The sequence below is a fragment of the Sorex fumeus genome, unplaced genomic scaffold (genome assembly GCF_029834395.1).
Source record: "Sorex fumeus unplaced genomic scaffold, SorFum_2.1 ptg000010l, whole genome shotgun sequence".
NCBI lineage: Eukaryota > Metazoa > Chordata > Mammalia > Eulipotyphla > Soricidae > Sorex > Sorex fumeus.
The window spans coordinates 6,941,048-6,957,984 of record NW_026606067.1 but is presented as its reverse complement, the minus strand read 5'-3'; positions in this window follow the sequence as shown (position 1 = coordinate 6,957,984).

Genomic DNA, 16,937 nt, shown 5'->3' with positions numbered 1-16,937 from the left:
GTTTCAATTAAATTTTCATGAATTAAAAAACTAGTGCTCTGTTGAATGTTTGGTGATTATTATTATAGAAGAATATAAAATGTTCTTAGTTAAGTAATAAAGGCAAAGAAAGTTTCTTTAATGAAAACTCTTATTAAGATGGGCCAGCTTGATAGCATAGCGGGTAGGGGGTTTGCCTTGCATGCAACCACCCAGGGTTCAATTCCTCCATCTCTTTCAGAGAGCCTGGCAGGCTATAGAGAGTATTCCGTCAACATGGCAAAGCCTGGCAAACTACCCTGACGTAGTCGATATGCCCCAAACAGGAAAAACTAGTCTCACAATGGAAACATTACTGGTGCCTGCTCGAGCAAATTGATGAACAATGGGAGGACAGTGCTACAGGACAGTTCTTATTAAGATATTTGACATATATCTTTAATTCATTTTATTTTAACAAATTAAACTAGTACCATTTTACTTGATTCACAATTTAAATAATTTCAATACATACAATGTATTTTGCATTGTGTAAAAGTGTAAAATGTTTGATATTTAATTCTTGAGTCAGTGAAGACTGTATTTGATAGTCTGAAGTTAAGTGGAAATTTCTTGTATACTCTTAATGTCTTATATTTTTGCCTTCAGATCCTTGTGTAATATCAGAAGACATCATGGATAAACATAATATACAAATACAAGAGAGAAGAGGAAAAGAGATTTATTTTCAATGGGGAGAAACTGTTAAATTTGTAAAATTGTAAAAGTGGGTATCAAAAACAGACTGAACAGAAATCATTTTGAGCAACCTGTATGAATGGAAATCTGACATATCCAAAGTGTGAATAAAAAATATTTGAAATCTTATCTAAGCACTCATAAACTTAAAATATGTACAATTATTTAGACTTTTCTTCATTAATCCATTCTTCTTAACTTTACTTTCAAGTGTAACCTAACACAATTTACTCAGAAGTCAGAATTTATGTAACCTACTATGTTGATGCAATTATAGTCTCACGATAATGATCACAACCATCCTGTTATTCGTGCATTGCCTCGAGCAGGTCCCAGTAAAGTCTCCTTTGTCCTAGCCCTGAGATTTTTCAAAAAGTGCCATATTCATGGTCTTTCAGAGTTAGGAGAATGAGACCCACCATTGTTACTGGTATTTGGCATATTGGTTACACCATGGGGAGTTTGCCAGACTCTGCCATGTGGGCAGGTTACATTCAGTAGCCTGCCAGTTTGTCCATAGTAGGAATGGGATAATAAGATGTCATAATAAGATGTTGCGCGGCTGCAAATGCAGTTGCGCGGTTCTGGGAACTGGGTGATATAGTCTCTGAGTCTTGGCCGCTGATGGTATTACACGGCCCCAGGGTGCCAGTTGGTGGGTGTGACCCCCGCATACTGGAATTTGGAGGATCTGGGTGGAAGATGCTCAGCCCTGATCTGAGTAGGCTTCGAGATCTCAGCCCCGGGACCCTCATGCCTTTTGTTCCTCTGCTGGTACCTTCATGAGTGGGGAGAGTGGTCTCAGCATGGTGGTGGCTGGTTCTGGAGGTCTTCGGCTGCCGGAACCCTTGTCAAGGCAGGGAGGGAAACTCAACCCACTCCCTTCCAAGGGACCCTGGCGAGGACAGCCAGGCGTGGAGGCAGGAGACTCATTATAGTCTCAAAGATCCATAAATCACATTACAAATGTGCCACATTAAAATTTTGTGAAACGTGGGCCTGAGGTGATAGAGGTTAGGGTGCTTGACTTGCATGCACCACATATGGTCCTTGAACTTGCTAAGAGTGATCCCTGAATGCAAAGCATGTGTAAAACCTGAGTACTTCTAGGTAGGACACAAAAATAAATCAATAAAAGTGAAACGAAATGTGCAGTTTGCAGTCATGTAATACCAATGTTTAAAAAATTGATGTATAACCTTTACTACCTGTTTTTAATTCATGATTTTCCTAGCGTTATAAAGCCATTTTTCTATAAACTCTAAGAATTTGAGACTCTCTAATTAAGTAGAATTATAGATCTATGTCTGTCTTTGTCTTTGATATATCAATGCATGAACATATAAAGCCCAACTTAAACCATAACTCTTGGTTTGATCCGCAGCATCCTATAAGGTTTTCTGTGCTTGCCGAACATTATACCTGAGCCCATAGCCTGGTGTGGATAAATAGGAAGCTAAATCATATCAATGTTAGCAATAAGAAGTAAGTAGATCTCATGTATTTCTGGATCTGGACTCAGGGATCACTTTTAACCAGGTGCAGGAGACCTTATGCAGTGCCAGCAATAAAACTTGCATGTAAGGTATATGCAAAGTAAGCACCTTACCCATTTTCCTATCTGTCCAATCCCTTATTTTTTTCTTTCTTTAAAATAGTATTATCAATTTTATTTCAAAGTTCTAGAATACAAATTAAACATGTGTCCATTATTTGACTTGAAGTTCATGTTGAAGTATTTGGAAGAAATTTTAAATTTTAAGCATTTGTAGTTATCAACCATTTTTTATATTCCTTCAACTATTGAGTAATAGACCTCAATGACTTATTCTTAACCAAACACGTGTACTGTTTTTGTATTAAATAGTGTTATAATTAAATACATTGTTTACAGAATCAGATTTTAAACTTAAAATTTCTTTCCATGGGGTTCCATTGAGATTCACCTCCCATGGACGCTGTGTAGACATATGAGGAAATAGTGGATAGGAAATTTCCAAGTAAGAAATTTGTGTTGCTGATCACCATGATAAGTACATAAATTAATCTGATATAAATTATTCAGTTTACTATTGAAGACTTAATTGTCTTGCGTTACAAAATTACTAGTATTATGAAATAATTATAGTAAAATTAATAAAGTGGTTCACTTTGCTTGTGGATTTTGTATGAATCACCTACTTGAAATTTCTCTATTATTAACTGCATTTTTAAAATTATAGAAATGAGCTCCTACATTCATAAAAAGAGTAGGAAATCATTTTATCAACTGACTATATTTACCCTAATTTAAATAGAGCATCAAATAATATTAAATAAAATTTAATTTCAAGAAAATATTGAAATTTTAATATTTGACATTGTGTTCTAATGTAAGTTTAAAGAAAAAGTAAATGTGCTAATTTCACCAAAATTTAAAGTGTAAGAAAATTAATGAGGACAGAAAAAATGTTTTATATGTCCGGTAAACAGAACTATGATAATCTGAATGAATAAGGGATACAGGTGGGATGGGCTAGAAATAGTCAAGTCATCAAGAGTAGTCTGACTAAAGAAACCATGGTATATGTAACACAATGGAATACTACACAGCCACCAGGAAAAATAAAGTCATGAAATCGCTTATAAATAGATGGACATGGAAAATATCATGCTGAGTAAAATTAGTAAAAGGAGACAGACAGATATAGAAAGATTGTAGGATATAAAATATTGTAATATGGGGCTAATAACAGACAGTAAGAACAAGGGCCGGTAGGACAGGTCCATGGACAGACATTTGCCACAAGTATAAGGGTTGGGAAGGATCCTTTCTTGGATAAAGAAGGGACCAATAAGACAGAAATAGCTTGAAATGATCATTGTGGGCAAGAATTGAGTGGTAAAAATAGGGAAAGAAATATATATGATAACTTCTCAGTACCTATATTGCAAATCCCAGTGTGCAGAAGGAGAGGGAAAGAAAGAAAGGGAGAGAAAGAGAGGGAGAGAGAGGAGGAGGAAATTGCTTGTTATAGAGTAGAGGTGGGCTGGGATAGGGGTAGGGGGAAGACAGAGCAGGTGGGGAGGGTGGCTGGAGGGTAGCTTGGGATATTGGTGACAGGAAAAATACAATGGTAAAAGGATGGCTTTAGGAATATTGTATGACTGTAACCCAATGATGAGCAAGGTTTTAGGTGTGTATATCACAGTGATTCGATTAAAAAAATAATTTTTTTATAAGTGAAACAATATGAGGTACAATTGTAGAATTACAAATTTTCATGCTTGGATTTCAGTTATACAATGATCGAGTACCTATCCCTTCACCAGTGCCCATTCTCCACCACCAATGATCCCAGTAACCCTCCCACCCCCTCCACCCTATCCCCCCACCCCGCTCTGCCTTTGTGGTAAGGCATTCCCTTTTGCTCTCTTTTCTTTAGGGTGTTGCGGTTTGCAATGGAGGTATTGAGTGGCCATCATGTTTGGTCTGTAAACTTTCAAGCTCTCATCTTACATCCCAGGCAGATCCTCCAAACATCCTTTCCTTGGTGTTCCCTTCTCTATCTAAGCTTACTTTTCCCACAGCATGTGTTGTCGGTTTCCAAGCCGTGGAGCAGACATCCTGGTACTTATCTCAACTATACTTGGGTGTTCATCTACCCTTCTGTTATTTCTATTCCCCAGATGAGTACAGTTTTTCTGTCTATCCCTCTCTTTCTGGCTCATTTCACTTAGCATGATACTTTCCATGTAAACCACTTGTATGCAAATTTCATGAATTCATCTTTTTTTTATTTTTGCTTTTTGGGTCACACCCAGCGATGCTCAGAAATCACTCCGGGCGGTGCTTCGGGGACCATATGGGATGCCGGGGATCGAACCCAGGTCAGCCGCATGCAAGGCATATGCTCTACCCGCTGTGCTATTGCTCCAACCTGAATTCATCTTTTCTAACAGCTGCAAAGTATTCCATTGCACAGATGTACCAAAGTTTCTTTAACCAGTCATCTGTTCTTGGGCACTCGGGATTTTTTTCCAAATTTTGGCTATTGTGAACAATGCAGCAATGAAAATACAAATGCAGTTGTCATTTTGACTGTACTTTTTTGCCTCTCCGGGATATATTTCCAGGAGTGGTATTGCTGGGTCAAAAGGGAGATCAATTTCTAATTTTTGGAGAATTGTCCATATGTTTTCCAAAAGGGCTGAACCAGTTGCCATTCCAACCAGCAGTAATGGAGGGTACCTTTCTCACTACATCCGCACCACACCGGTTGCTTTTGTTCTTTTGGATGTGTGCCGGTCTCTGTGATTGAGGTGATATCTCATTGTTGTTTTGATCTGAATCTCCCTGATGATTAGTGATCTGGGGCATTTTCTCCTGTGCCTTTTAACCATTGGGATTTCTTCTTTGAGAAAGTTTCTGTTCATTTTGTCAGACCATTTTTTTGATGGGGTTGGATGTTTTCTTCTTGTGGAGTTCAACCAGTGCTTTGTGTATCCTTGATATCAACCCCTTATCAGATGGGTACTGGGCGATTATCCTTTCCCATTCTGTATACTGTCTTTGTATTCTGGTCACTGTTTCTTTGAAGCTTCTTAGTTTAAAATACTCCCATTTGTCTATCTCTGTTTTCACTTGCTTGATCGGTGGCATCATCTTTGAAGATACCATTAGCTTCAATGTTGTGGAGTGTTTTGTCAACATTGTATTCAATGTACCTTATGGATTCCAGTCTGATGTTGAGGTCTTTAATCAATTTTTATATGACTTATGTACATGGTGTTAGGTAGAGATCTGAGCCAATTTTTTACATGTAGCTGTCCAGTTTAACCAGCACAATTTGTAAAGGGGCTTTCCTTGTTGCACTTCACATTTCTTGCTCCCTTATCAAAGATTAGCTGATCATATATTTGGGGGAAGGGGTGTCAGTATATTTAACCTTGTCTGCGGCTCTGCCTTTGTTCCAGTAGCATGCTGTTTTAATTATTACTGCTTTGTAGTATTGTTTGGGGTTGGGGAGGTTGATTCCTACAATATTCTTTTCCCCAAGATTTGCTTCAGCTATTCGTGGTTGCTTATTAATGGATCTGAATTTCAGGAGTGTTTGTTCCATTTCTTTGAAGAATGTCATGGGAATCCTTATAGGAATCACATTGAATTTGTACAACACTTTGGGGAGTACTGCCATTTTGACAATGACCAATAGGAGGGCTAGAGCGATAGCACAGCGGTAGGGCGTTTGCTTTGCACGCAGCCAACATGGCCGACCCGAGTTCGATTTCTCCGCCCCTCTCGGAGAGCCCGGCAAGCTACCGAGAGTATCTCGCCCGCACGGCAAAGCCTGGCAAGCTCCCCGTGGCATATTCTATATGCCAAACACAGTAACAACAAAGTCTCCAATGGAGACGTTACTGGGCCCGCTAGAGCAAATTCTCCCAATCCATGAGCAGGGGATATCTTTCCATTTCCTCGTGTCCTCTTTTAGTTCCTGAAGTAGAGTTTTGTAGTTTTCTTTGTACAGGTCCTTTACTTCCTTAGTTAAGCTGATTCCTAGATACTTGATTTTCTGAAGCATGATGGTGAACGGGATTGTTATTTTCATGTCACTATCTTCTCTCTCATTATTTGTGTATAAGAAAACCATGGACTTTTTGGTATTAATTTTAGTCTGCAACTTTACTCTTCAAGTCTATTGTTTCTAGGAGTCTCTTGGTAGAGGTTTTAGGGTTCTTTAAGTATAGTATCACATTATCTGCGAATAGTGAGAGCTTGATTTCTTCCTTTCCTACCTGAATGCCCTTAGTATCCTTTTCTTGCGTAACTGCTATTGCAAGTAATTCCAGTACTATATTGAACAGCAGTGGATGGAAAGGACATCCTTGTCTCATACCTGATCATAGAGCCAAGGCTCTTAGTTTTTCCCCATTGAGGATGATGCTTGCAATATGCTTGTGGTAGATGGCTTTAACTATATTGAGGAAAGTCCCTTCTATACCCATTTTGGTGAGAGTTTTCATCAAAAACGTGGACTGGATCTTGTCACATGCTTTCTCTGCCTCTATAGATATGATCATATGGTTTTTATCTTTTCTTTTGTTGATATTATGGATTTATGTTGATTGTTTTCTGAATGTTAAATCATCCTTGCATCCCCGGGATGAATCCCACTCAGTCATGGTGTATGATCTTTTTGATGAGTTGTTGAATTGTATTTGCTGTTCATTAGGGATATCGGCTTGTAGTTTTCTTTTCTGTGGTGTCTTTGTTTCCTTTTTTATTAGAGAGAAATGAGCGTCATAGAAACTGGGAGAGTTTCTGTTTCTTCAATTTCCTTGAAAATCTTGAGAAGAACTTGAAATAGATCCTCTTTAAATGCTTTTAAAAATTTGCTAGTGAATTCATCTGGTCCTCGGTTTTTGTTTTTGGGAAGAATTTTGATTATAGTTTCAATTTTCTTGATGTTAATAGGTCTATTCAGGTATTCCAAATCTTTTTGGTTCAAATTTGGGAGATTATAGGAATCTAGAAATTTTTTCCATTTCTTCTAGGTTCTCTTATTTTGTGGCATACAGACTTTCAATTGGTCTTTGAAGATCTTCTGAATTTCTTTGGTTTTCGTTGTGATGTCTCCCTTTTTGTTTCTGATTCGGTTTATTAGAGTTCTCTCCCTCTCTTTCTTTGTGAGTTTCAGTACTGGTTTATCAGTCTTGTTTATTTTCACGAACAAACAGCTCTTGGGTTCATTGATCTTTCGTAATGTTTTTTGGGTTTCCGTGTGTCTTGTGCTCCCTTTGTTGATCCTTTTCTAAGATCTTGAGCTGTGAAGTCAAGTTGTTTATGTGGGCCCTTTCTTGCTTCCTGAGAAATGCATTCAGAGCTATATATTTTCCCTTTAACATGGCTTTAGCTGCACCCCACAGGTTCTGGTAGTTTGTGTCTTCATTCTCATTTGTTTCCAAGTAGATTTTGATTTTCCTTGATATCCTTCCTGACCCATTCGTTGTTCAACATTGAATTGTTTAATTTCCAGGTGTTTGATTTAGTTCTCTGTGTCTGTGTGTGATTAACTTCTATCTTCAGTCCTTCGTGATCTGAAAAGATACAATGTCTATCTTCCTGATTCTGATGAGGTATGTCTTGTGGCCCAGCACATGGTCTATTCTAGAACATATTCCACGTGTATTGGAAAACAATGCGTAATTTTTTTGGGGGGGGGAGGATATAAAGTCCTGTATAGATCTATTAGCCCTCTCTCTCTATTTATTCCGTCAGAACCATTATTTTCTTATTGAGTTTTAATCTTCTTGATCTATACAGGAGTGAAAAGGCAGTGTCGAAGTCTCCAACTACTATTGTGTTCCTCGCAATGTCCTTCTTAAGGTCTGTTAGCAGTTGTTGTAGGTAATTGGCTGGTCCTTCACTGGGTGTGTATACGTTTTGGAGTGAAATTTCTTCCTGCTGTACACATCCCTCGATTAATAAAAAAGGGCCTTCACTGTCTCCTCTAATCTTTTACAAACAGAAATCTATGTTGTCCTATACGAGTGAGGCCACTCCAGCTTTTTTGAGGGGGTTATTTGCTTGCAGGATTGTTTTCCAACCTTTGACTTTGAGTCTGTTTGTTCTGACTGTTTAGATGTGTTTCTTGTAGGCAGCATAATGTTGTGTTCAGTCTCTGAATCCATTTTGCCACTCTGTGTTTCTTAATTGGTGAATTTAGACCATTAAAGTTGACAGATATTTTTGTCATGGGGTTTTGTGTCATCTTTCTGTAAGACTTTGCTGTGCTTGTAGGGTTTTGTCTTGTCTTAGAGTAGCCCCTTTAGACCTTCTTTTAGGTTTGGTTTTGAATTTATGAAGTTCCTAAACTGTTGTTTATCCACAAAATAGTGTACCGTTCCTTCAAGTTTGAGTGAGAGTTTAGCTGGATAAAGTATTATTGGTGAAGCATTCATTTCAGTGAGTTTTTCACTTTATCTCACCATTGCCTTTGAGTTTGGTGGGTTTCCTCTGATAGGTCTGCTGTGAATCTAAGAGGTGCTCCTTTGTATGTGATTTCCTTCTTTGACCTTGCTGCTTTCTAACATTCATCATTTTAACTATGATATGTCTTGGAGTGTTTTTGTTAGGGTCCCTTTTAGCTGTCTCCCATCAGACTCCTTAAATCTGGATGCCTGCTTTCTCAGGCTCTGGGAATTTTTCAGCAATGATTTCTTTAACTGTGGTTTTTTCATTGCGTTTGATTCCCTGTCCTTCTGGTACTCCAATGATTCTAATGTTGTTCCTCTTGAAATCATCCCATAAGAGTTCGATTCGCTCTAGAGCTATTTTGAGGTCGCTTTCCATTGTTTGTTGTTTCCAGTAGGCTTCCTGCAGCTCATCTTCAAGCTCACTGATTCTGCCTTTGGCTGTGGCCTTTCTATTGTTGCGTGCACACACTGAGCTTTTAATTTCATCCACCTAATCCTTTATTCGTGACACCTTGGTGCGTAGCTTTAAAGTTTCTGCTCTCATTTCCTCCTGTAGTTTCTCGATTCTCTGATCCATTGTTGTTTTTTTTGTCCTTCTTTAATTTACTGGATATCTGTCCCACCGTTTCTTTGAGTTCATGAACATCTTCAATAGTTTATCTCTGAATTCTTTAGCTGAGAGCTCACATTTGTGAGTAATGCCTGTTGAGGCTTCTGGACTCTTTTCCTCGTTCTCCCTCGTGGTGGGTATTTGCATTGTTTCTTCATGTTATTGTGGTGTTATGGACACTGATATGTGACACCAGATTGCTGGATAAGCATAAAATAATTTGGCCCCTGAAATTAAACAGGCCCATTTCTGCAGAGGCCACGCCCCATATGGGTACCCGGGAGAGGGAGAAAACCGGGTAGGGTGTTGGGGACCAACAGGAAGGTGCTTGGGGAGGATGGCGGCCCAGGTCTGAGAGGACGCCTGGGGCATGGGCGCGTGGGAGGTGGCTTCATGGGTTCAATTGTTCACAGACCTGGAAGAGGGAGAAAACCGGCTGTGGTGTCAGGGACAAACAGGAAGGTGCTCCAAAATAGTTTTTTTAAGGAAAGGTACTGGAGACTTTTTTTTTTCCCTTTATTTTATTTTAAAGTTGTAGATTTACAATTTTTTGTGCTTTGGTTTCAATTATACAATGATCAGATACCCATCCCTCCACCAGTGCCCATTTTCCAAAACCATGGATAATATCCCTCCCACCCCCATCCCCCCATCCCCCCTGTCTCTGTGGCAGGGCAATCCCCTGTGTTCTCTCTCTCCTTTTGGGTGTTGTGGTCTGCAAAAGAGGCATTGAGTGGCAAACATGTTCAGTCCATAGTCTACTTTCGACATGCATCTCCCCTCCTGGGAGGATCCTCCAAACATCCTTTATTTGGTGCTCCCTTCTCTATCTGAACTGCCCTTTCCTCTAGGATACCCGGCTGGCCTCTATGTTATGGAGTAATCCTCCTGGTGCTGATCTCAGCTATTCTTGGGTATTAATCTCATACTTTGTTACTTTTTATCCCCCAGATGAATGCAATCTTTCTATGTCTATCCCTCTCTTTCTGACTCATTTCGCTTAGCATGATACTTTCCATATTGTACCACTTGTATGTAAATTTCATGACTTCATCTTTTCTAAGAGCTACATAGTACTCCATTGTGTAGATGTACCAAAGTTTCTTTAACCAGTCATCTGTTCTTGGGCATTCAGGTTTCTTCCAGTTTCTGGCTATTGTAAAGAGTACTGCAATGAACAAACAAGTGCAGATGTCACTTCGACTATACATTTTTGCCTCTCTGGGATATATTCCCAGGAGTGGTATTGCTGGGTCAAATGGAAGCTCAATTTCTAATTTTTTGAGAATCGTCCATACTGTTTTCCAGAAGGGCTGAACCAGTGGACATTCCCACCAACAGTGAAGGAGTGTCCCTTTCTCGCCACATCCACGCCAGCATCGGTTGCTTTTGTTCTTTTGAATGTGGGCCAGTCTCTGAGGTGTGAGATGGTATCTCATTGTGGTTTTGATCTGCATCTCCCTGATGATTAATGATGTAGAGCATTTTCTCATGTGCTTTTTTGCCATTCGGATTTCTTCTTTGAGAAAGTTTCTGTTCATTTCATTGCCCCATTTTTGGATGGGGTTGGATGTTTTCTTCTTGTGGAGTTTAACCAGTATTTTGTATATCCTGGATATCAACCCCTTGTCAGATGTGTATTCGGTGAATATTCTTTCCCATTCTGTAGACTGTCTTTGTATTTTGGTCACTGTTTCTTTGGAGGTGCAGAAGCTTCTTAGTTTAAGATAGTCCCATTTATATATCTCTGTTTTCACTTGCTCAGCCAGTGGCATGGCATCTTTGAAGATACCATTAGCTTCAATGTCATGGAGGGTTTTGCCAACTTTATCTTCAATGTACCTTATGGTATCTGGTCTGATGTTGAGGTCTTTAATCCATTTTGATCTTACTTTTGTACATGGTGTTAGGCAGAGTTCTGAGCCTATTTTTTTGCATGTAGCCGTCCAGTGATGCCAACACAATTTATTAAAGAGGCTTTCCTTACTCCACTTCACATTACTTGCACCTTTATCAAAGATTAGATGAGCATATGATTGAGGAGAGATGTCAGTGTATTCAACCCTGTTCCATTGGTCTGCAGTTCTGCCTTTGTTCCGGTACTGGAGACTTTTTACAAAAAAAAAAAATTAATTAAAGCTATATAAATAAGGATTTGGAAAGATATAGTACAGAAGCTTGGCACTTACCTTACACGTGGCTAACCTGCATTTGATCCTCATCACACCATATGATCTTCTGCCAGGATGATCCCTGAGCAACTAACCATGTATCAGCCCACGTATAACTGAATGTAACCTAATAAGCTAAAATCAATCAATGAATAAAGGTAATACAAACCACAAAGAAAAGCAATGCTTCCTTCAGCACTGGAAAATCATCTTGGTAGAACAGAGTTAAAATATACTAGTTGGTTTTCATAGGCTCCTAAGAAATGAAGTGGGTAAAGGCAAATATTGGACCTAAGAAAGTTATAGTGACTTGACTCAGAGTTATGCACATATTATTCACCTGGTCGAGAAAGAGCTTCAATATTTCAAAAACATTTAATTTCAAAATTAGTTTGATGTCACTTTTGGAGACAGTGTATTACTATTCCGAAATAAATTTGTGTAAAAGCTATAATTAACTAAATAAAATATTGTGAAAGCACTCACAGAAATTAAGGGAATTTGCAAACCTCTCTGAACCTTGATATTTACTAAGACACCTGAACTTACTAGGTTTGTGATAGCTCACTTAAAGTCACAATCACACACCTTTTTCCCCCATGGCAGCAAGGTGGCCACCACCTTAGAGCCTATTGGAAAGCAAGGTATGAGCCGGTGGTGACAGGGCACTGTAACCTCATGGGAAGTGGGGCGTTACCAGCTTGTCCTTCACGCCCTACCGAGGTCACGAGTTGCCCCCCACTAGCGGGTCTCTGGCATGGCCATGGCTCCAGAGCCACAGATACCAATCTCATAATTATCTGGCTTTTGGCAGAAATCCCTCCAGACTTAATAAGTAAAATATCAGAAATCCAAATTCATATGGTTTTCATAACCAGCTATAAAAACAAATTATTTCACAATGCCTTTTCAGGAGTTCTGATTGTTGGGTGGAAACTCTAAACAATAATTTTTTGTTACTGTTTTTTGTCGAAATAATGAATGTATCCATCCCATCTGATTTTCGACACCTTGGCCACCAAGACAGTGTCCCTGATTCTTGACCGTCGATAAAGATCAGAACTCCGGATTCTTTCTCATTTGAGTGAAGTGTGATACTCCAAGCATAGCTCTTTCGATTCCTCTTTGGGAGACCCGAATAGAATTCTCATCCTGTTTTCATAGGGCCCAGGTCTCTGAGGCATATGTTAATGCAGGAAGAACAGTGGAATCGAAGAGATGTGCCCGGAACCGTAGGTTCTTCATCCTCTTAGCTATTTCTTCAATGTTCTTGTACACTTTCCAAATTGCTCTCTTCCTCCTGTGCAACTCAGGTGCCAGGTCTTTCGTCATGTTGACTTCTCTACCTAGGTACACATAACTGTTGCATTCGGAGATGTTCATCCCATTGAGAGTGAATGCTACATCAGAAACGAGACCATTTCTCATAAACATTGTCTTTGTTAGATTCAGCTGTAGTCCAACCTTTCCACACTTATGGTCAATTTTGGCCAGCATTTGTGCTGCTTGGCTGATGTTTGGTGTTATTAGAATGATGTCATCAGCGAAGCGGAGGTGGTGTAGTTGCCAACCATCTATCTTTACTCCCATTTCTTCCCATTCCAGTCATAGCATGATGTTCTTGAGAGTGGCACTGAAGAGTTTCGGTGAAATGGTATCAACTTGCCAAACCCCTCTCTTGACATCAATGATCACCTCCCTGTAGAATGGTGAGATCCTGATAGTGAATCCGCAATACAGCTCACGGAGGATCCTAATGTATTGACTTTGAACGCCCTGTTTGGCTAGGGCTTCAATGACTGCTTCAATCTCAACAGAAACAAAGGTCATCTTTAAATCAATGAACATTAAACAGGGCGGCATCTTGAATTCCCAAGGAACCTCAATGAGCTTGGTTATCCTGTGGATATGGTCAATCATGCTGAATCCTTTGTGGAACCCGGCTTGCTCACATGATTGTCCCTCATCTAGTGTTCTGCCAATCCTGTTATGGATGACTTGAGTGAACAGCTACAGATGACAGACAATAGGCAGATCGGGCAATAGTTGCCAATGTCGTGGATATCTCCCTTCTTGTACAGTAGTACAGTCCTGCTGGTTTTCCATTGGAACGGGACCTTTCATTCAGACAGGTAGTGTATGAAGAGCCGAGCCAGTGTATTGATAAGTACTGACAGCAGGTTCTTCAGGTGTTCGCGTCCGACTTTATCTGGGCCGGGTGCTGTTTGCTTCTTTACCGATGAAATGGCATGTCGGATTTCAGACGGGAAAACGTTGGGAACGACATATCCATCCTACAAAATGTGGCATGTGGGAAGGTGGATGTAGCTATCAAAGAGATCTGAGTAGTAATGAGATTTGGAGACGAACACTGGACTAGAGCCATAACTGACTGTATTCCACTGAACGTCAAAATATGACGTGGCCACCCACCTATGATGTGGTCAGATTTATTCGTCAAGACCCTGAACAATCGGTTTGAGGCTCTTTGTGTTCCTAGAATGAGCAAATGCCATTGGGCTACATTAGCATGTGACAGGGATGAATGGAGATGTTACTGATGCCCGCTTGAACAAATCAATGAGTAGCGGGATGTCAAGTAATTCAATGAATGTAATCAAAGTATATAGAGAGTTAAGTAGAAATCATCTGCCTCACAGGCATTGGGAGGGGTGGGAGGGGGCTATATTAGGGTTCTTGGTGGTGAAAAATAAGTGAGGGGAAAGGTGTTTGATCATTGTATGACTTAGACTTAAACCTGAAAGCTTTGTAACTTTTCCCACAGTGATTCAATAAATAGATTTTAAAACATAGTCAGAATCACAACTGGTAACATCTAGTGAAGCCAATTCAAATAGCAGAGAACACACCAGGAATATTCATATAATTCTAATCTTGGGAAGAGCTAACATGTGGTTACTGATCAGTTTGCTCACCCTGTGGATTTCCTGTGTTCATGGACGAGGTAAGCTGAAGATAGATCAGAGAGACTGGAAAGATAATGCAGCAGCTATATCGTCGGTTCCCTGAGCCTGCCCAAAGTGATCCCTGAGTACAGATTCAGGAGCAACCCTTAAGCACCCCTGGATGCACTGTGCCCTCAAAAACATGAACAGCAACAAAAATTAAATAAAGCTGAACCTTTAGCTCCCACTTAGATGTAACTCAGCGTCTTGTCTACTTTCATGTGTCTACCTAATTCAAGATTTGGACAGGGAAAAAATTTTCCCTTTTGAATTTAGAATGGTGAAAACTTTATAGGAAACATATCTCATAATCATCTAAGTGGAAAGTAAAATTAAATGTCTTCTCTCTCCTGAGTTCCATCACTTGATATTTGGTATGATAATGAACATAGAGAGTCATGCTAATACAAATTTTGGAAATATATTAGGAAAGGGCAGCAGGATGCATATTGACTTTAGGGCCAATATTGAACCACTGTTTTGGAGTAAGGGCAGGACCCCTAACTCTCTTAAGCTACTGCAGAAAGAACCTAAAACTCAGTTCATTGGGCCCCATTTTTTTTCTAATTATTTTCTGCAAGTTCAGCCACTGTTGCTACAACCCAAAATATGAGGAATCTGGGCCATGGTGTCCCATTGATATGAAGTTTCCATTCATTGGGGTGCATGTCCCACAGTCCATAAAACTGACGTGGTATTTTAATGTTTGCGGAGAAATAATGGTATTAGCGAAGGGAATATAGGTATGGAAAATCACTAGCTACCTTTTTTTGGTCATGTTAGATTCGTGCTGTTTTGTGTTTTTTTCCCTTTCCTTTTCTCCTTCTTTAAAAAAAATTAGAAATGTTTTCAAGAAAGAATTGTTGAGATTTGGGAAAACCAATTTTAGTTATTCCCATTTTAGAACGATGTCATCAGAAAGGCAGAGGTGGTGCAGTTGCCAACCATCTATCTTCACTCCCATTCCTTCTCATTCCAGTCATCGCAAAACATTCTCGAGGATGGCACAGAGGAGTTTCAGTGAAATGGTATTGCACTGCCAAACCCCTCTCCTAATGCAATGATCACTTCCTTGTAGAATGGTGAGCTCCTGTTGGTGAATCCATAATACAGCTCACAGAAGATCCTGATATACTGAGTTTGAACGCACTTTTTGGCTAGTGCTTCGATGACTGCTTTAGTCTCAACTGAATCAAAGGCCGTCTTTAAATTAATGAACATTAGACTGAGTGGTATCTTGAACTCCCAAGCAACCTCAATGAGCTTGGTCACCATGTGTAAATGGTTGATTGTGCTGAATTCTTTTTGGAACCTGGCTTGCTCACGTTTGTCCTTTGTCTAGTGTTCTACCAGTCCTATTCAGGATGACTCTAGTGAACAGCTTGTAAACAATGGAAAACAGGCAGATCAGGCAATAGTTGCGAATGTTGTGGATATCTCACTTTTTGTAGAACAGAACGGTCCTGCTGGGTTTCCACTGGGACGGAACCTTGCATTCAGACAGGTAGCATGTGAAGAGCTGAACCAGTGTATTGATGAGTACTGACGGCAGATTCTTGAGGTGTTTGGGTTTGATCTTCTCTGGGCAGGTTGCTGTTCTCTTCTATACTGACAAAATGACTTATCAGATTTCGGAAATGAGATCATTGAGAACAACATATCTAACCTGCGGAATTTGGTGTGTGGGAATGTGGACATGGCTATTGAAGAGATCCGAGTAGAAGTCATGGATAATCTTCTCCATTGTCCTTTCGGAAGATGTGATAGACCCATCAGGATATCAGAGGGCAGTCACCTTCGTCTTGTAATTCACGAAGGACAGGCAGGCATTGCAAATACTTTTCTCGGGTTCTGCCACATTGGCCAGCACTGCTAGTCTTCTCTCTTTTAGGTCTTCCTTATTGCTTCTCTGCACTACTTTGCGAGCTTGGAAAGCTTGTGGTTACCTGAGGCTCTAGCCAAACCACGTTGGCGAATGAGCTCTAGAGTTTCCAAAGACAGGTGTCTTTTTGTGGATTTCTCTCTCTCAGTGTCCCCCAAACAGTCATGGAGGTGCTGAACCAGTCGATTGTATTCCTCATCAATGTCATCAATGATGATATCTTCCCATGTAGCCACAACAGTGCCAAAGAGCTTCCAGTTTGTGGTCGTTCTGAGAGTTCTCTTCTTAAACTTTGCAACCCTTTCTCCCCACTGTATGAAGTAGAATTTTCATGAAAGAGATGGTGGTCCACTCCCATTTGGAATTTAGGGACAACATTGACATTGGTCAGACAAAACCATCAATTGAATATGATATGCTCAATTTCGTAGCGGAACTGTCCACTGGTTGACTCCCATGTCCAACATTTAGATTTTGCCTTCTGGACATGTGAGTTACCATGGATGGTCTTGGTCAACATGAAGAACTAAAGATTATCTCTCATCCTGTTCATTCCATTCTAGGCCATGGGTCCCCATGTGGGGTTCTTTGGGCGACCTTCTTGGTCCTATCTTGGCACTAAAATCATCGAC